Source organism: Oryctolagus cuniculus, chromosome 13, assembly GCF_051225735.1.
Source record: "Oryctolagus cuniculus isolate XC-2025 breed Fujian yellow rabbit chromosome 13, ASM5122573v1, whole genome shotgun sequence".
NCBI lineage: Eukaryota > Metazoa > Chordata > Mammalia > Lagomorpha > Leporidae > Oryctolagus > Oryctolagus cuniculus.
This window is the reverse complement of record NC_142879.1, coordinates 59,735,412-59,757,289: the sequence shown is the minus strand read 5'-3', so window position 1 is coordinate 59,757,289 and position 21,878 is coordinate 59,735,412. Positions and strand designations below refer to the sequence as shown.

Genomic DNA, 21,878 nt, shown 5'->3' with positions numbered 1-21,878 from the left:
AGGGGCCAAAGTCTTACTCAGCAGGGGCCATGAATCTCTGGCACTGGGTTTCAAGCCTATGATGTGGACTCACTTCCCTCTGCCTTCTGTAAGTGGGGGTGGGGGTTAAGACTTTTACTTCTATGCTGTGCTACCTGAAGTTTGGGGATGTCTTCTTTGTTCGGTTTGTTTTTCTTCTTCTTATACTAAAACCAGGCATTGTGATCTCTCCTCTGCTTCGATAGCTTTTGTGAAGGTGATTTGCTGTTCAAATTGGTCTATCTGTGAAGAAAGGATTGCAGGAGCGAGCGGCAACTCAGCTGACACTGATTTACTCCTCAAGCTTTTATAGAACTTTTGGAAACCACGCTGAGAGCTGAAGCTGGAAGAGGGACTTGGGTTCAGAGAGTAGAGGATCTTAACTGTTTGATCAAAGGTTTACTTAGAGTAACAAATGAGCAGCAAGGGGTGTTACTGAAGCTTCAGATCATGGAGTAAAGTGAACGTGGCTGACTGAGTGTACTTCATCTAATGGTGGTACACTGTGAGGAGTCAGATGGGTTAATAGGTAGTCAGGGTGGTCCCCATAGAATTTGGGATGTAAAATATTTACTTCCTCTCCAAAAATATTATCTTTAGCAAGAACAAACAGGCTGCCCTCCTTCCTTCAGAGTCTCCAAATTTACCATGAAAATAGCAAGGGAGCTCTTCCTGAGCTCACAGCTTATTGTGAAAACAAGTCACCTATCCCACCCTTCAGGATGGTTTTTTGAGCAGGTCAGACATGATGGAGAATTGTAAATCAGGTCCTTTTGGTTTTGTCCTGGCTTGGTAACTGAATTCTAATCTGTTGTATTTTTTCTTTTCTTTTGAAATTGTATTTAAAGCACCCCAGTGCTATAAGGCTTTTGGGTTTTTTTTTCCTCTCTTGGAATCCCCCCTTTAGAAATTGTGATTACATGTGAGACAAAGTACTGAGGTGATAAAACTTTCTCCACCACCATTTTCCTTTAACAGTATCAATAGATTGGTATCTGGAGGAGCCATTAAACCATGGGCTTGTACTTGGTCCTATGTGAAGGTGAGAAGGGGCTCATTGGCAAAACATAAAGGAATGGCAATGTGTGTACCTGCATGTGTTTAACAGAGGGTTCTTAAAACTATAGGAAATAAATTATTTTTAATATAAGTGACTTTTATGTCATGTTACATATTCGGTTTTAGAGATGAGGACATAAATATCTTTGTGGTGGGGAGGGGAGCATTTTTGTATATGCCACTTAGAATTCTTACTGATTGGGCTGGAAATCTGCATTTTGTAATGTCTCCAGGTGAGCCTGTATAAATTTAGAGGTCTAAAAATTGTTTGAGAAGTTGTTAGCTTTTAATGCCAGGCTTGTGGTCTGTTTGGCAATATAATTCTCTGTAAAGTTCAGGAGATTTTTCTCCCTATGTGCTTCCAATGTGCTCTATGTGCCATGATCCATAATCAAATTCCCTTTTTAGAAATATATTGTGTGTCTCCTTTATTTTTCCAATATCCCTCTATCTTTGCCTGTCTGTTTCTTGCCCTACTGGTAGCTACATTAAAGGAAAGCCTGAAACACAGGCTTGGATGGACAGGAAGCAGCCTTAACTCCTACAGCTTGGAAATCAGAAGTACTTGGTTTTCAAGCTGTATAAGGCTCCAAATATCTCTACTCTTTGTCTTTCCATATTCTCAATGTCCCCAAACATTAAAATGATTGCTTGACCTTGCATTACATGCATTTTTACTGAAAACAGAAAGTAAAACAAATGCTATGATACTTCATAACCTCTTCTTCCAGAGGCACAAGTAGTCAGTCTTCCTTGCAAATTAGTACAGGTGACTGTTTTACTAAGTGTTAGACCAAGCTTTGTTAACTCTTCAGAGCTTGATATCCATTCCCACATTTCCAGTTACTTAAAAAGTACACAATGTCTCCTGATCTTATTTTTAGCAGAGTCTTTCTTCAAGACACATATTTCTCTATTAAATAGCATAGGCAAGACTGGAGCAGTAAATATTCCTATGATTTGTATGTTGCTTATTGCAATAGGAATTTGTTGTTGACAGTGGTCTAATGCAGGTGCTTTAGAAACCTATATCATATCCACTTTCAAATCCATCATTATTTAAATCCTCACACTGGTCTCCATCTAACCTGTAGAAAGCAAAAAGAACAAGGGAAAGATGCACAAAATGACAAAGGCATTCTATTGAAGAGAGCTCAGTGACATGAGTTATATCTCACTCCTAATTTAAGTTGAGGCAGGTACAGCTAATATATCCATATCCAGAGTTAGAAGAAATAGATTTGTGTTTTCATTTTGCACTAACAGTCTAGCATACCACCAAATGACTGTTTACAGGATTTCATTTACATTGTTTGTTGCAACTTGTGAATAAATAAAAACCCTGACTCTGCCAATGCAAATCTATTTGTATACATTTCATACAATCTCAAATAGTAAATCTGCTTTAAGGTTTTAAGAATTTGTGTATTTGTTTTGGAATCTCATTTCAAAAAATACTGAAGGGGAAATTATCTTTCCAGGGCTGTTCTCAGAAGCATACTTTTCCATTCTTACAGTCCCACAACCACTATCCACTTTTACACTGTGTGTAGAACAACAGATTTTATGAGTTAAAATCCAGAGTTCTGAGACCCACTGGAACTTTCAGAAAAACAGTGACAACACATCTCTAATTATAAAGGGTCACTCCTATCTTTCCAGGCCTAGCTAATCCCAAATTGTTGCAGTGTAGACTTAGGAATTGTAAATGTGTTTGGAATACCATCAGGTCTCTGCTTTCACCCTTTGTCTAATTGTGTTGAATCAACTATTTCTCTGCACACTATTGATTCCTTATGACTGTTGTAACAAATCATCACAAACTTGACTATTGACATTCTCACAGTCTGGAGGCCAGAACTTTGAAATCAGTTATCACTGGGCTACAAGCAGGTGTTAGCAGGCTTCCCTCCTCCAAAGCTCACAAGAGAATCTGTTCCTTGTTTCTTCCCATTGTGGTGATTTCTAGCATGCCTTGTTTTCTAACACAGTCCAGTCTTAACTTCTCTCTGCTTGGTTTCTACATCCTCTCTGGAGGACAGGGGAACACATGCTCCTTATGCTGGCATTTCAGGTTATGTGCCACTTCAGTCCCATCAGCCTCTGTCTTCACATTGCCATGTCTTCTGCTGTATGCAAATTTTAGCCTGGTTCTTGCATATAAGGTGACTTTTGTTTTTTTGTGTGTGTATGTGATTTTTTAAAATTTATATAAGGTGAACAAATTTCATATATACAGATTTAGGAACATAGTGATACATCCTACCCTACCTTCCTTGTATTTTCTTTTAATTTTTCCAATGACATACTTTACGGTCATTGTATAATGACAGGATTAACCCTCTACTAAGTAATGAATTCAACAAATAGTAGGAAAAAAAATGTTCTTCAAGAGTATATACAAGGGCTGTCAAGAATAATCAGATTTCAAAATATCAATTTCTCATATACTTTTTTGTGCTCTGTATATTAGTTTTTACAAATCAGGGAAAACACAGGTATTTGTGTTTTGGGGACTGGTTTATTTCACTGAGCATAATTGTTTCCAGTTGTATCCATTTTGCTGCAAAGGACAGGATTTAATTCTGGTTTATGGCTGAGTAGTATTTCATAGTGAATGTATACCACATTTTCTTTATCCAGTCATCAGTTGATGGACATCTGGGTTGATTCCATATCTTGGCTATTGTGAATTGAGCTGGAATAAACACATGAGGTACAGATAACTCTTTCATAAGCTGATTTCATGTCCTTTAGGTAAATTCCCAGGAATGAGATGGCTTGGCCCTATGGTATGTCTATATTAGCATTTCTGAGGTGTCTCCATACTGTCTTCCATTATAGTTGTACTAATTTCCATTCCCACCAACAGTGGATTAGGTTCCTTTTTACCCACATCTCACCAGCATTGATTATTTTCTGATTTTTAGATGATAGCCTTTCTGACTGGTGCGAGGTAAAAGCCCATTGTAGTTTTGATTTGCGTTTCTCTGACGGCTAATGATTGAGCATTTTTTCACGTGTCTGTTGACCACTTGGATTTCCTCTTATGAAAAATGTTTGTTCGAGCCCCTGGCCAATTTCTTAAACTGATAGCTTGTTTTGTTGTTTAGTTTCTTGAGCTCTTGATCAGTCACACTTTGGATAGCATTTAGATCCCACTCAGATAATCTAGGCCGACCTCTCCAACTGAAGGTTCTCAACATAACCACATCATCATGGACCTTTATTTCCCAATAAGATAACATATATAGGTTGAGAATTAGGATCCAGTACCTTTTGGGAGACCATTACACATAAACTCAATGTCAAATATTTATTTCAGAGAAACCTGAACCTGAGAGACTATGAGAAGACCAGTTGGTATGGGTACACATGGGCTATGTTTACAAATTAAGATGCTTTTCATGTGCCCACTGTAATTTATCACCAGAGACTGGGGAAAGAACAAGCCATCTGACTTTAGTGTTTATTTTTATCATATGTAAGCAATGTTAAATTCACATGAACCAAGTTATATTATGATTCATTTTAATCCAAAGCTTACGAAAATGAAGATATAATTAAATATCAGTAAAACACTGGCTTTCTGACATAAATTTATGTATTATAGGCTCTAATAAATGGTTGCCTATTCTGTTTTCAGCTGAAGATCATACAACTCAAAGGGATTCCTAAAATGCTTTCTAATTCCTTAATTTAATAGATAAAATAGCCTCCACAAGAGTAAGCTTTTTGTTATGATTTATTTATTTATTTGAAAGTCAGAGTTACACAGAGAGAGAAGGAGAGGCAGAGACAGAGAGAGAAAGAGAGGCAGAGACAGAGAGAGAGAGGTCTTCCATGCAGTGCCAAGGCCCAGGCACTTGGGCCATCTTCCACTGCTTTCCCAGGCCATAGCAGGGAGCTGGATCAGAAGTAGAGCAGCCAGGACTCAAACCAGAGCCCATATGCAGCACTGGCACTGCAGGCAGTGGTTTTACCTGCTATGCCACAGCGTGGGCCCCAAGGGTAAACTTTTTGCCAAAGTTGCCAAAATAATTTGTAGAACTGCTTTACTTTTTCACTTTTGCCTCTTGGTTAGTGCATGACTTTTAGACCAACTGCTATGATCATTTTCTTTGCTGTTAGAGTTGCAATGTACCATTCTAGATAATTACTTATTTCTAATATAGATAGGAAGGTCTAGATATTTCAATTTTCTTATTCATATTTGGACATAAAATAACTTTCCCCAAAATCTACTTTAAAAGCCAATGACCACGTCGAAGGAGAAGCTGGGGGCAGTCACTACCATGTGAAACACTCTTTTCACTAGAACATCATTACCTACTTTACAAGCCTGAATTATAAAGTAAATTAAGACAAACAGGGAATATGCCACTTAACTAATTATGAGAAAGGATTTATGATATTATATAGCTGGATAATTTATTATAATGGCCTTTAAAATATTTCTTTCCTTATGTTCTATTACTTTAAATATGTTACTCCCTGGTAGTAATTTCTTGGCACAGAAACGTGAGGAACAACATTACTTGTGAGGCTTCATTTGGAAACTAATACACAGGTAGAAGTTAAATACAAAAATAGAACAACCCATGACACACAGTTCATTTCTTTTCCAGTATTTACAGGTTTGCAATGCATTCAAGCATCAGAAACACTTACCAATTCAACTTGCCAATTAGAATAAAATGAAATTACAGCAGGACTTTGGATAATAAGTGAATAAATGATATGCTGGATTCTTTGTCTGTGTGACTAGGCAGTTAACAAGGAAAGCCATTCTAAACCTGGTTTGTAGCATTTTCCTCCTAAGGAAAATATATGTAGTCTTAATGTAGGTTAGTAATTAAGAGCATGATTTCTAGGAATAGTTGAATTCTAATCCTGTTTCTACCATATATAGGTTTGTGGGTCACAACTATTCAATTCTACCATTGTGATACAAAAGCATCATAGATGAAACATAAATCAATGGGCTTGGTATATTGCAGGAAACTTTATTAGTAAAACAGGTGGCTAACCCATACACCCTTGCAGTATGCATCCATCATATAGTCCTCCCAACTCTCTGAACTTCAGAATGCTTGACAGCTGCTAATGTCCCATTCTTTCATGGAAATGTCCTCATGCAGGTCCTTAATGAAAAATGAGATTTTCAAAAGGATGCATACTCAGGCAATTTCTGGGATATATAATTTATCTGTAATTTAATTATAGGGTTCTGGTAAGACTGAATCTATCCATATGGAATGCATGGGTACTCATTAGAAGGGAAGTGCAGGGGCCTTGCATGCCCCCTATAACTGCCAACATAAAGCTTACTCACCTTTGCTAGCCTAACAGATATGCAATAGTATATGTTAGGAAAAGAGGCACAGAATAGAGAGCAGGCAGGAATATGAATCTACAGCCAGACCGAATTTATTCAGAGAAAATGAGTCCACAGAGCTTGGTGACCAACTGCCCACATGCACATTGATGAAACACACAACAAGAGGCCCCAGGGGATGGGTCTTTTTCTATCTTAGGAGGCCTAGGGGCAGGGGTAGGAGCAGCAGGTAGAGGTGAATTTCTACATACAGATGATTTATGTGGGTGCCAGCCTCTGAACTTGGGGAAGAATGAATGGGTAATGTTCAAAGACAACAGCATGTGAGACTGAATTGATATTCAAGGGAAGGAATAAATTTCAATATTATCTCTCTTTGGGGCAATGAGCAAGAATGGCCAAGGCTTATGTCTTTGTTCAGTCAATCCTGACTCTGAGTATAGATAAGGAGATGAGCGCTGATTTCTTTTTGGCTACTTCCTGCTGATACAGGGCATAGACCTGGTGTGAGGATTTGCGTGAGGGCCATTTGATTAAAAGAGAATAGAAGTTTTGTGTTGCTCTTGCAAGATGGCTTGAGATATAGCAGTTATTCTTTCCTGAATGAACCTTTGGAATAAGTTAATTATACATGGCAGAAAATGGAGCACTATGAAGATGTTGCCCATGGTGCATTAGTGTGTCTTTTTATACATTTGACCCCATCTCCTACCACACCTGGTTTATTCATGTGAAAACAACATTCTTCACCTAAAAAGAGACAAAGTCATCCTCTCTCCACTGTGAGGGGGTATAGTGCTCAGTGGTTCAGGAGAACTAATGTTGTCAATGAATCCTCCTGATCCTGGAGGTGAGATAGTTGCTCTGCTAGGTTATTTATGTTTTCTTTGAGACTGAGAGAGAAACCTTCAATTTTATTTGCCTTGTCCACTGAAATGACTCATCCCGTCATTCCTCATCTGATTCCTATCAAGATACTCAGCAGAGTATCAAGGGGGTGACCTGGTGGGTTATAGGAACAGGAGGGAGATTGATCTAGGGTAGAGGTCAAAGGGGGAAATAGGAAGCTGAGTGGACAGGTCCTTGTCCAGCTGGTGGGGAGGCATATGTATGCCTGAGAACGCCCTTTTTCTGGTCCTAGACATGCAACCAGGTAGTAAGAGATGAGTAAACGCCATTGCAGCCATATTCATTGGGTGTGAGTAGTAGTAGCAGCTAATGGGGGGTGGGTCTGGGAGAGTGACAGCTAGGTTACAGGTGTTGAGGGCAAGGAACTCACATTATGGTAAGAAGGAAAGGAAGCTTGTATGATGCAGAAAGGGGCTTCGCTGATTAGTGAGGCTACAGCAAAAATGCCTTGACCAGGTAGAGCAGGTGCATCTTCTGGTTTTATTTCCCTGTATAATACTGGTGTTCCTTCCTCTAGCCATGCTGGTGTTTTTTCCTGGGAGGTCCAGAAGAGATATATGTCCTGGGGTTCTGCTAAGAGGGTTTTCTGGTCCTTATAATATGAACAAGGCCATGGGCAGTTTCCCAGAGCTGGGTGGCAGTGGGGAGGGCTTGCCAGCCCTTAGGGGAGAAGTGTTGAAGATCCAACATGAAGAGACTTTGGGATTATCTTCAAAAACCAGGCTAGAGGAAATGTAGGTGAGAGGCATTTGGGGGCTTGGAGCCATGATAGTGGACCAGGTTAGAAGCAGGAGATGGTAGAAAAGCATCCTATCAGGAAGGGATAAAAGATTGCTAAGAGAAATTTTTTACCACAGCTCCAGCACTGGAAGCGATTTCTGGCAAGCCTTTGGCTAAAGTTAGGGCTAGGATTCCAGCAGCAGACAATAACAGAGGGTGACAGTGCATTCCAATGTGAAGTCGCAGATTTCCCTGGAGCCAGCAATCTGAGACAGGTGGAGGAGGTAGATTGGTGGAGATGAATACCAGTAGCTTTCTTGTAGAAGAATATGGAGAAATCTGTGGAATTCAGGAATTGTCAAGTTCATGAGAAGGTGGTTCTTCTGGTATTGCAGGGAGCACATCAACCTGAGAGAGGTGGGCCCTGTGGAAGTAGACTTATATGAGGGAGATGTTACTAGCTTCAGTGAAGTAAAATGTACCCAGGGGGGTGCCCTTTGAGTTTGGCAGTGGTGGGGTAGTCAATATCACCAGGTAGCACCTGCTCCATTTTGGCTTTAGCACAGCCTCATTTTGTTCTAGATAAATCCAGTCACCAAGTTGATAGGTAGGAGTATAGCAGGGAGACAGTGTGGTTTGGGTAGATGTTTGTCTGCAAAGTCCATATTGGGAGCTCATTTTGTTAAGAAAAGGGAAAGTGAGAGGAAGAGGAATAGCTTCAGAATTTTGTAGTGGAGGGAAGTTAGGTGAAAGAAAAAATCTTTTAATAGAGAAGTTCGAATGGGCCAAGCATTAACAGCTTCCAGGAAAGAGGGGGGCATGGGGCAGTTAGGCAGGACAAGAAAGGAATACAGGAGAGTAGTATCCCCAAAGGAGCAATACAAGGGAGGGGTCTTATTAGGGTTTATCTAAGGCCTTTCTTGCAAACAACAGAGACTGAGAAAGGGAGGAGTGGACCACAATATTCACTGAAAACATAAAGTAGCCCCAGTGTCCACCAAGAAAGAAATTTGCTTACCACACACTGTCCCTATTACCCTCAAGTCCCTGGACTCATCTGTGATGGGGGCTGTGGAACCTGGGCCTCATTCTGTTAACAGAGATGAGATGTCCTGTGCCGGCGGGGTTTGAGCAGAGGACTGTTCCAGAGAGGGGATCTCCCTCATTGTCTGCACTTGGGACATGAGGCAGGGGGAAGCCTTGGATTAGGGCAGCTCCTGGCCCCATGTCCAGTACTGTCACACTTATACAGGCTCCAGGAGGGCTAGAGCCTTGAGCGGAGGTGGACTTCTAATTGGAGCAGGCTTTAGCCCAGGGCCCAGCATTGCCGCATTGATAACAGGGCTCCTGAGGCTAGACTTGGCTTGCAGTTGGGGTCTTGGTGGATTATAGAGGCAAGCATCTGAAACTTTGGTTTTCTGTTTCCTCTCGGGTCCTTATTTCCTCATCTTTATTGTTAAAAGCACACAAGCTGTATCTATGACGTCCGTCTTGGGGGGTGGGGGTGGACCATCTTATAATTTTTGGAGTTTGTGACGGATATCTGGAACTGACTGGGACATTAAGTGGGAATTTTTTTTAAACTTTTATTTAGTAAATATAAATTTCCAAAGTACAGCTTATGGATTACAATGGCTCCCCCCCATAACTTCCCTCCCACCCACACCCCTCCCATCTCCTGCTCCCTCTCCCATTCCATTCACATCAAGATTCATTTTCAATTCTCTTTATATACATAAGATCGATTTAGTATATATTAAGTAAAGATTTCATCAGTTTGCACCCACACAGAACACAAAGTGTAAAATACTGTTTGAGTACTAGTTATAGCATTAAGTCACACTGAACAACACATTAAGGACAGAGATCCTACATAAGGAGTAAGTGCACAGTGACAGCCATGCCGCTGGGGAATTGGGATCTGTGTATTAATTAGCATACTTTGTCATTGCCTCTGTAAGGCAGGACATAAATGCAGCAGGGTTTTCATGGGGATCCTGGGTGACCTCCCAGATATTCTCATAATTAACCCATTTATGGCTGTTCTTTTTCTACAGCTGCCAGCAGACATGAGATCATGTGGTCTTGGGCCTGTAGCCCCATATCACCAGTTGTTAAGTTCAATCTGGGTTAGGGTTGCCTCTGAGGATGGCTCAAGTGGATTCTGGGACCTGGCAGTGCATCTCATCTACAAGCTATTGGGCAGCATGCCAGATCGCATCAAATTTGTCTGGAGTTAGGGTAGAGGATAGAACTAAATACAGATCATTCCAAGGGAAGCTATAGGACTGAGTCAGGTAGAGAAATCCCTTATGCTATTTGGAGGGGTTCTCTGAGAATGAGCCTAGACGTTCCTCAGTCTGACTAAGGTCTGTTAGAGAGAAAGGCACATAGATCCTAACCGGACCTTTCAGCCCAGCCACCTCCCTCAAAGGGAGGCAGGGTCTGGGTTGTATACTTTGGGAGTGCCTGGGAGGAGGTGGGGTGGGATCTGATGGGGAATTAGGTTGGTTGCTTAGAGAGGAGGCTCAAGCCTGAGGATCCCAAATTCCCTAGGATGGGAGGTCAGATGAGGGGTCAGGGTCACAGAGGGAATGAAAGGAGGGAGGGAATGGTGGGAGGGCAGAAGGCTTATAATGAGTTTTTTCTTCCTTAGGGAGACTTGGGTAAAGAGACTTTTGAAGAGAAGAGGTGGAGGGTAGTAATTGCCCCTGCTACTGCTGGTGGGGTGGAAGAGGAGGAGTGGCTAGAGAGGGCTGGAGTGAGCCAAAGGCAGTGTTCTTCAGGTGCCAGCTTCTCACGTGGAGGCAGAGAAGGGAGCAGTCTTCCTCTATGAAAACTTGGAGTGAGGAAAACTGTCCCCCAAGGAGGAAGAAAGCCTGGACAAAGGAGGCCTCTGACTGTTTGCTGTTTCTTGGTGTAAAACTATGATCACAGAGAATTTGGAGATCAAAGGTCCCACATTCTAGCCACTTTGAGCCACTGTCTAATTCACATTGAAGCCAAATTTTAGTATAGAGGTTAATTAATAGTTCTAGGCCCAGCTTGCAAAAGCTGTTTGAGAGGCAGGCCAGAGTGGAGTCAGGTGAAATGCAAGAAATTTTGGGGCCCATGGATTAGGCAAAATATATCCTGTGGGAAGGGGGTCCTTTCAGAGGGTGTCCCCTGGGAAAGGATCACCCAAACCAAGAACCAAATTCTGAGTCCTCTAAGAGCAGAGAGAGAACCCCCATGCTTAGACCAGCGTCTCAGTTCCAAGCTGTGGTGGATGAATATTTCCCCTGCATGCTTGAGGCAACAGAGGCCTCTCTTACCAATCCGATGGGTGAAGAATGAGATCCAGTGTCAGATGCAGGGATGAGATCTGGCCAAGGGCTCTGGCTGTATAGTCATTGGGAAGATGAGAAAGTGCAGGTGAGAGTCATAAAATGACTAAGGCTGTTCTCAACTCACATGGGAGGTTTTGTAGGAGTGTCTCCCAGGTCCTTCTGGGGGAATCCTGGAAGTTGCATCCTCTACCCTCTACCCCCACCCCACCCCAAGGAGAAGCTGGTGAGAAATTTAAGCAGAAATGGAGAGAGACTCCAGGATACCCTGTTGGGCTGTTTTTAGCATGGGGAAGTTTGAGCATCACCAGAGAGTCACCTTGGTCAGAGGCCCTCAGTCATTCACAAGGTTATTCCCAGTTCCACGCATCCATGGTTTCATTCTTGAAAGGAAAACGAAGATTCAGGATGCCACAGAGAGAAGGCAGGAGAGTTCAGAAGAGGGAAGGGACTCTCAGCTCTTACCTGAAAGCTGGATCCTTTGCTCCCCTCCTTAAATGGGGCACTAAAATGTTATGATAAAAGGTGCAGGACAGAGAGGAGGCAGGAATATGAATCCAGAGCTAGACTGAATTTATTCAGAGAAAATAAATCTGCAAAGGTGGGAGACCAACTGCAGGGATGCATACTGATGGAACACACCGCAGGAGGCCCCAACCTCAGGGGATAGGCCTTTTTCTACCTTAGGTGGGCTAGGGGTGGGGGTGGAAGGCAGCAGGTAGAGGTGAATTTCTACACACTGGTCTTTCATGTGGCTTTCCAGTCTCTGAATCTTGGAGTGGAGTGTAAAAACAAGAGGATGAGAGACAGAATTGAGTCTCAAGGGTAAGGAATAAATTTCAATATTATCTCTTTTGGGCAATGAGCAAGAATGGCTGAGGCTTACATCTTTGTTTCATCGGTATGTATTTTATATTAGAATTAAAGTGTATGCTAAATAGCCTTGACTGTTTTACCTAAAAATGATCTGTTAAGGTTGCTATATTTTTCTTGTGACTTGCAGGAATGCTTTGAAAATTAGAGATTTTAGACAAGAAAATTTTTTTTCCAATTTAAAAAATTAAAAATGTTTAGTGATTGTTGTTCCCCACTCATAGAAATATCTACTTCTGATATAATCAACCTAATGAACATTTTGCTTTCTTGTTGAGCCTTGAAATTTTTTTTTTTTTTAAATAAGCTTCTTTGGTAGATAACACATTTGACTACATCATCTCCTACTAGGTCTATAAATTATTTCTCAGTTTGGGCTCTTAATCCATTTAATGTCTGCCTTTATAGACTTTTTACAATTAGTTCCACCTGACTGCATCTTTAGGCTATCACTTCTGATAATTTGCCTGTTCTGGTGCCAATCTACACTGTGTACTCACCTTTCTTAATGTGATTACCTAACAGCATTGTTTCCCCTTTTAATTTTAAAGAATATTAAGTGACTCTTGCACTGAAGTCTTCAAAAAAGTTTTAAAGTATGTTCTTGAAGTTCTTTAAATAAAAAATGTTTCTGGAGTGGAATTATATCTAAATATTTATTTCAGTCTGTGTTTTTATATTATGTCATCTCTTCCAAGAAAATGAAGTTTGCAGTTTATTCAGATTTTCTTCCATTTGCATTATTAGGGGTTACAATTTGGCCCACAGTGTTCCTATTCACTATAGAGTAGGGTAATTCATAGTTGCTTCTTATTGTTTTTTGCAATTATGAAACATGACTTATGCTTTGTAACAAACAGTTGTGAGTTTTTGTAGGTATAGGTAAACACTCAAATTTTATTATAGTAAATTTTATTATTAGTTACATGCTTTAAGTGTAGATTTTGTTATTTTTCTCTATTGTAATAGAAAAGCAAATATATTTATATTGAAAATATCTATTACCAGTATCTTATATATCTACTAGTGTGCTTTTTTTCTTGAATTCCTGAAAAATTTTTAAAGCTACAGTGTGATAATCATATCTGGTTATTTAGCATTACCAATTCCTTAAAGCTTTAAATAATTTAAATTTTAATGATATAGAAAATCTTATTTATTTATTGGTGACTATGTGGTATTTACATGTAGGTATACATCATGTAATGTCTAATAAGAATAAAATACCTGTGTTATAACATTTACCATTTATCATGAAAACATTCAAAATCATTTATTCTATCTTTTCCCTTTTTTCTCTTAGGGAACTATATAAGGCATATCCTTATCTATAGACACTCTGCTCTGGAACAAAACACCAGAACTTCTTACTCCCATGTATAGAACTTAGTTCTCATTCAACAAGCTTTCTCCCTCTCTACCTCCTCTCTCTCTCCCCCACCTCTGGTAAATAGCATTATACTCATAACTTGTATAAAATCAACTTTTTAGATTCCATATGAGTAGACTCATAGAATACTTGACTTTTGTGCTCAGCTTATCTTACCTAACAAAGTGACCTCCAGTTCCATTCATGGTGTTGCAAATGACGAGACTTCATCTTTTCTCTTGGCCGAATAGTATATGTACCAAATTTTCTTTATTCACACTTCAATTGATGGAAACTGAGGTCACTGTGAATAGTACTATAATACGTATGGGAGTGCAGATTCTTTTAAGCAACAAGACATCATTGTTTATGGATATATTCCTGCTGGTGTGATTGCTAGATTATATGGTAGTTATAGTTTCCATTTTTTTGAGGAATCTCATACTCTTCTCCATAATGATTGTACTAATCAACATTCCTGTCAATAGTTTGAGTTGAATTCTCCAGTCTCATCAAGGTTAATTTACAGCTTTGATAATAGCCATTATGACTAAGATGATATCTCATGGTGTTTCCCTGATTACGTTTCCCTGATGATTAGTGATCTTGAATATTTTTCTTCAAATACTTGTTATTATATTTTCTAAGTTAAATATTATGGATACTTATCTTTTCAGATGAATAATTTAAGAATATATTCCATTATTTAGGGATGTCTTGACAGAAGGGAAAATAGCATCCAAATCTTATTGCTAGTCCTAAAGGGAAGGTAGCTAAAATATTCCATCAATGACAATGGTTGATTGTGGGGAGCAACTCGGACGAGACTAAGTTACTGGAATTAAGACTTATTCTGTGCATCTGCTCTCCCACAATATGGCGCTGAAAGGGAGTAAACAACTTCTACATAGCTGCCTCTAGCCAACTTGACTGATGAGCTGCAGGAGCTGATCTTGCTCCTGATTGGAGGAGAGCAGCGTGCTCGGCGTGTGGGTAGCAGAGTTGGGATTGGTGGAAGAGGACTATAAAGGAGGAGAGAGACAACATGCACCGGGAACATCCGGATAACATTTGAGCAGCCCCCGAGAGAGCCGGCCGGCGGTGTGCCGCTCCCCCGCGGAAGTGGGGAAAGTGGCAGGGGGAACCGCCCCTCCACAGAGGTGGAGGAGTTGCCAGCAAACCCGGGAAGGGCCGAGCAGACGAAAGAACAGCGCAGTGTCCAGTGTCGTTCCTCCGCGAATGGGGGAGCAACAGTTGATAAATATTTTTGAAACGTAAATATCACTAACTCAGGAAATTGCTTTATAAACCAAATTGGCTAAGGAGTTTTTAAATTTTATCATAAGCATTATTTTGCCCTGAAACTACTGAAATACTCAAATGATTTTGGAGTCCTCAGCTTATTTGTAATTACCGGCTAAAAACATTTGGCCATCATGTACGTTTATGAAATCAACAGTGGTAAATTTGATAGAATCAGATCCCAAGAGCACTTAGATGAACCCAATGTTCTGTTCTTTTCCTCTCCAGTGGCTGTAACTTATGGCCATGGATCTACAACACTAAGGAGTTTGACCTAAGAGGATGAGGTCATGAGGAGAGAATTGGTAATTAAAATGAAGTAATTCAAAGTCTACCAGAATCCTTAGTTAAAAGACAAAGAATCCCCATTAAGATGCTGTTAGGGACATACCTTAGAAAGTATAGTGAATGAGATGGATAAAGCCTTCACAATACTATTTAGCAGCAAAGAACCTAATTTCTGTGTGTTTAACCTAATTCCTCTGATTGGAAGAAAGGAAAGGGGTCGGGGGAGATAAAGGAGAAGAGAAGTAACTGGAAGGTTATGACATATTTGAAGTCTCAAATTATCTTCATGATCTTTCAATCATAGTATCAGGAAACCATAAAGAAATTTCCATGAATGCCAGGAGATGGAAGAAAATGGTTGGGAACAATGAAATTGAATAGTGTATGGGTTATACATGTACTAGAATTGTCACATACATCCTATAAAATAGTGTATTTCTTATATTAAAACAATAGATGAAAATGTGAGGAAATTTACCACAAGAGTATAATAAAAACAAATTCTAATGGTCAAATGACTATTTCAAAACTGGCACACGTAATAAGTGAAACAGAATTTAATAAATACTTATGCATTTAACAACAGATTAGAAGTAATGCAATAGAAAATCAGTAAACTGGAAGACTGGTCATTGAAAAATTAGCTTAGAAATTTATAATATAGGTATACAAACATTATTTAAATGCAAAAGGAAGATAATATAGCCATACCAATATTAGTAAGCCTAGACTTTAAAGGAAAATTTTCAAAATAAAGATGGGTGCTTCATAATGGTAAATGGGGCAAAGAACCAAAAGATAATAATTAAAAATGTGCATGTTTCTAATAACACAGTCACAACATAGGTTAGACTTGAATTGTCAGAACTCAAAGGAGAAACCTAAAATTTTTGTAGGGGTCCTTACCCACAGCTCCTCAAATTACCCACAACAGTGTTGATAATCATTTTTAACCCTGAATGGAAGACTGCCTGACCCTCAACTGACAGCTAAACTTGAAATGTAGAGCTGCTTCTCTCTTTATTTTTTACAACCACAGAGCTTTTTATATCATTTATTTACTCAGCCTTGGTTATCTTAAAATGCATGGGGGTGGGGGTTCAGGATGTCTATTGAGCAGCTATGTTCTCAGCAAGCCAATAAAAGCTGAAAGATCTTAAATCATATTCTGGTTTATATGGACTCCAGCACTAGATGTAAAATCAGCAAGAATACATTACCTAACATTGCCATTATATCCAGGAAACATCTTTCTTGGGGGAGGGGGCAGTGCTGTGGCATAGTAAGCTAAGCCTCTGTTCAGCTGCAGGTACCCCATATGGGTGCTGGTTCATGTTGGAGTCCTGGCTGTTCTACTTCAGACCCAGATCACAGCTAATGACCTGGGAAAGCAGTGAAACATGGCCCAAGCACTTAGGCCCCTGTACTCACCTGGGAAACCTGGAACAAGCTACTGGTTCCCGCCATGGTGGGCATTTGGGGAGTGAATCATTACATGGAAGATCTGTCTGTAACTCTGCCTCTTAAGAAGCAAACAAACAAAAATCTTCAGGCTTGAAAAAACCTCTCTTGGAATAGAACTCTGAGTAGCTTAGTGTTCTAGAAGAATCTTTTCTGAATGTTACTCTCAGGTTATCATGTATGAGAGCCATTCCTCCCAGGTTTATTTTTGTATAGGGTTGCCACTAGTTACTCCAGATTGAGTTTGATAATTCTCATCGCTCTCCCTGCCCCCTTCTAATCAAGATCTTTTTTTTCTGAAAACATCACTGATTAGTCATCCTGTCTCTCATTTCTTGGATGGACCTGTCTTGGTTGTTGTTCTGACCTGGTGCCATAATCAGGATAGCATCAAACCTCTCAGCCACAGTTATCTAACATAGCTTTTAGAAATAGTGGTTTTCAGGCTGGCGCCACGCTCACTAGGCTAATCCTCCTCCTCCTTGTGGCGCCGGCACCCTGGGGCGCCGGATTCTGTCCCGGTTGTCCTCTTCCAGGCCAGCTCTCTGCTGTGGCCAGGGAGTGCAGGGGAGGATGGCCCAAGTACTTGGGCCCTGCACCCCATGGGAGACCAGGAGAAGCACCTGGCTCCTGGCTTCGGATCAGCACTGTGCGCCGGCCGCAGCGCGCCGGCCGCAGCAGCCATTGGAGGGTGAACCAATGGCAAAGGAAGACCCTTCTCTCTGTCTCTCTCTCACTGTCCACTCTGCCTGTCAAATAAATAAATAAATAGATAGATAGTGATTTTCAGACAAACTTTACCTGAAGCCCATTGTTAAGTTTATCCATTCTGTAAGTCGAGTTACAAAGTACAGGGCCAGCCTTATTTTGATAGAAGTTGCATTTCTCTAAAACTGGCAGGCAACATGTGTAAAACTAAAAAAAGAGAAATACAAAATAAGAACATCAATCCAATTTGAAAATTAAAAAATAATGAATACAATTACAGTCAAATAGCAGGTATATGACATTTTTAGAATTTTTTAAATAAATGTAGCAAGAAAAGTGGCTTACTATATGATAATTTCCTATTTTAAAAAATTGCCAATGCTAGAATGGGAAACCAAAGCAGACTATAGGTTTTGACCTGTAGCACAACATGCTTTGAAATTTCAGGGATCATCAACAGGTGATAATTATATTTATTCACTGTAAGACTAGGAACTTTAATTTTTTTTTTATTTTATTGTAAAGACACAGAGAGACAGAACTATCATCCTGTCTGCTGGTTTACTCACCAAATGTCTGCAACAGCAAGGGGTTGGCCAGGTCACATCCAGCCCAACCTGGGTCTCTGAGATGGGTGACAAGGATGCAGGTATTTGAGCTATCAGCTACAGCCTTCAAATTGCAAATTGGCAGGAAGCTGGAATTGGGAGCAGAACCAGGATTTTAACCCAGGCACTTCACTATGGTATGCAGGTTTCCCAAGTGGCATCTTAACTGCTTTGCCAAATTCCTAGGAACAAAGCCAGACATTTTGTGCAAATTTTAAAATATGGCAATGTTTTTAATTGTGTCCTATGAAGAGAACAGATTTTTATTGAGCTTATGTAAATAATAACACTGACATGAAAAATAACCTTTTTTTTTAACTTGGGAGGAATTAAGCAGAGAAAAGAAAATTTTTTTATAAAAGTATACTTTATTAAAGTGTCATAAACAGTAGAAATCCTAAGAAAAAGTTCCCTTAATCCTTGAAGACTGAACATTTAAGTACAAAATGTTAGAAATAAGACACAGGGCTGGCGCTGCGGCTCAATGGGCTAATCCTCCGCCTGGCGGTGCCGGCACACCAGGTACTAGTCCCGGTCGGGGCGCCAGATTCTGTCCCGGTTGCCCTCTTCCAGGCCAGCTCTCTGCTGTGGCCCGGGTGTGCAGTGGAGGATGGCCCAAGTGCTTGGGCCCTGCACCCCATGGGAGACCAGGAGAAGCACCTGGCTCCTGCCATCGGATCAGCGTGGTACGCCGGCCGCAGCGCGCTAGCCATGGCGGCCATTGGAGGGTGAACCAACGGCAAAGGAAGACCTTTCTCTCTGTCTCTCTCTCTGACTGTCCACTCTGACTGTTAAACAAAAAAAAAAAAAAAAAAAAAAAAAAAGAAAAGACAGAATTTTGTGAAATTCATCAGTTAATTTATAGTCATCTAATTTTCTTGTCCTGTGTGATCTTCATTTGCAGGTTTTAGAATCCATCAGTATTTTTTTAAAGAGAGTACTGGACATTTTTACTTAGTTCACTGATCTTAAGTTGTCAGAAACTTATATTCAAGAATAATATTTTTCTGTGAACCAGATTGTAAATGTTTTTAACATCATAATTGTTAATGACAAAAGACTTGATAGTCATTGTACCACATATCCACCCTGAGAAGACATGTCTTAGGATGCCCTAATTCCATATCCCAAGTCCAAATCCCAGGTCCACTCCTGATGGCAGCCTCCTACTAATGCATGCCCTAGGAGGCAGCTCAATTACTTGGGTCCCTGCCATGCACATGAGAGACCCAGAATGAATTTCAAAGAATTCACTGGACTTTCATTTTGCCCAGCCCTGGCTGTTGCAGGCATTTGGCGAGTGAACCAGTATATAGGAGATCTCTAGCTGTCTCTCAAAAAAAAAAAGTTTAAGTAAATATTTGAATTTGATAAAGTCTTAGCAATTGATAAGGCAATTTAGTTATTTGTATACAGTATTTTATCAAGTCATACAGGTACATTCTAAACTATTTTGATTTTAGGCCTTTTATTAAGAAGATAATAATAAGATTAATAATTTCCTGCCAGCCTACCAGATGAAGTTTAGCATTATTTTTGATTTGATACTGTGTTTTATGTAATCCTAATAAGACCAATTGGCTTTTTTTTTTTTTTTTTTTTTTTTTTTGACAGGCAGAGTGGACAGTGAGAGAGAGACAGAGAGAAAGGTCTTCCTTTTTTCCGGGCCATCCTCCACTGCACTCTCGGGCCACAGCAGAGAGCTGGCCTGGAAGAGGAGCAACCAGGACAGAATCCAGCGCCCCGACCAGGACTAGAACCCAGGGTGCTGGTGCCAGAGGCGGAGGATTAGCCTAGTGAGCAGTGGCTCTGGCTATATAATCCTAATTAGACCAATTGGCTTTTTTCTTTACCACATAAGAGATAGACTCTTTGAGGATCTCCAGGGGCCCAGCTGGAAATCTCAGTGTCAAAAAAAACAAAAAAAACAAAAAAAAAAAAAAAAAAAACAACAACTCAATTTAGAATTTTGATCTTAAGAAATACTGCTAAAGATTTCAAGGATTTTAAAACATTTAAACAAAACAGGGTACAAGATCATAGTCATTCATTTATTCAAGGTGATCTAACTAGAGCTATAAAGTGATCATTTAAGACATTTAAAAATAAATGGCTATCTACAAAAGACTCATTTTTTTAAGGAGCCAAAACCTAATAAATACAGCAGAGAATTCAAGAGTACTTTTACCACACCAGTAATTGATAAAAATGTATGAATAGATACAAAGGTATTTCCTTTTTATGGACTTGAATTCATATTGTTTTACATAGATTCCCCAAAAGCTAAATCATTGAACTGTGTATTTATGAAGCCATAGACACTGCATTGTACTTTTAACTGCATTATTTCTTTTTATGTCAAAACTATACTTTCAGGATTATAATTATCCGACAGTGATAAGCTTGATTTTGCTTAGCTAGCAAACCCAGGCTCAAATGCATGTTAACATTCTGGAATCATCTTTTAAAATTTTTCAGTTTAAAAAAAAAAAACAACTTATCCATCAGAGATTTGTTTAAATAACATGAACCAAAAGGAGTTTGGTTGCATTTGTGGGGAGCAACTCGGACTAGACTAAGTTACTGGAATTAAGACTTACTCTATGCATCTGCTCTCCCACAATATGGCGCCGGGAGAGGAGAAAACAGCTTCTACACAGCTGCCTCCAGTTCAACCAATAGACAGCAGGACCTGCTCCTGATTGGAGGAGAGCAGCGTACTCGGCGTGCGGGCAGCCGAGTTGGGATTGGCGGAAGAGGACTATAAGGGAGGAGAGAGACAGCATGCACCAGGAACATCTAAGGGGAACATCTATCTGAAGGAACACCTGTGCAGCCCCCGAGAGAGCCGGCCGGCGGTGTGCCGCTCCCCTGCGGAAGTGGGGAAAGTGGCCAGGGGGAACCGCCCTTCCACGGAGGTGGAAGGGACGGCAGCCAACCCGGGAAGAACAGCAGCAAACCCGGGGAAGGCTGAGCAGACGAAAGAACAACGCAGGGTCCTGTGTCGTTCCTCCACGAAGACGGGGAGCGACATAATGGTGCCGTGACTCGGATACGAAGCCTAGGCAGGGTTCAGTGTCGTTCCTCCACGAAGACGGGGAGCAACAGCATTTATCAGTCTTTACTTTCCTGAGTGCTCACTGATCTTTAAATCAACCAAAATAGAGTTATTTAGGGGTTTTACTATGGAGACACAACATATAACATGTATAAATTCATAATACACACATATATGAAAATAAAACGTATATTTTACTTGTCTCATACCCATGCATTTCTGGAAAATAAGCCTGAGTTCCACCCTCTGCCACCTGCCACCCTCTACCATATGGAAGAAAAGAAGCCACCAGGGATTAATCGGAGGTTGAAGCTCAAATCTAATCCTGCTTCCTCCTGCCTGAATCGAGCCATGCCCTCCTTTCCTCATAGGGTCACAACTGAACACTGCTTAGTTTTATGGAACATAGCCTGATGAGCTGTTGACTAACATTCACAGAGGAAAAAACCACAACAAATGTTACCTAATCCATGTGCCCGGATACCAGGTCCACCAGTGCTGCTTGTGGAGGTAGAGCCATAAGAAGCTCCCTCGGACCCAGGAGTGGAGTATGTTTATGTGGAGATCCCTGAAGGCTGCCCCACGTCGTAGGCTACCAGCCCCAACTCTCCCATGAGTTCTTATTAACCTTCCTAAGATCCTCACTAAGGGATTTGTGTCTGTGTGGCAGCCTTTCCATAAAAAAAAAAAAAAAAAAAAAAAAAAAAAATTCCTTTTCATTCTCCAAAAATGACAAGCACAGGAATGGTAAGACAAATTGTGAGAGACCTCAGACAAATACCAGACATCAAGTGCAGTTAAAACCTCACCCTTTCTGCAGAAGTCAATTACAAGCACCTCA

The 21,878-nt window shown here is 40.5% G+C and overlaps 1 long non-coding RNA gene across 1 annotated transcript; it reads right to left on the bottom strand.

Moving 5' to 3' along the window:
• Positions 1-6,571: 6,571 nt before the first annotated feature.
• On the bottom strand, positions 6,572-18,131 carry LOC149122615 (uncharacterized). The gene is made up of 4 exons (XR_016219332.1): positions 17,941-18,131; positions 17,465-17,578; positions 11,359-11,425; positions 6,572-8,468 (listed from the first exon to the last, which is right to left on the bottom strand). It is a non-coding gene; the product is annotated as an uncharacterized LOC149122615 (long non-coding RNA).
• Positions 18,132-21,878: the final 3,747 nt, after the last annotated feature.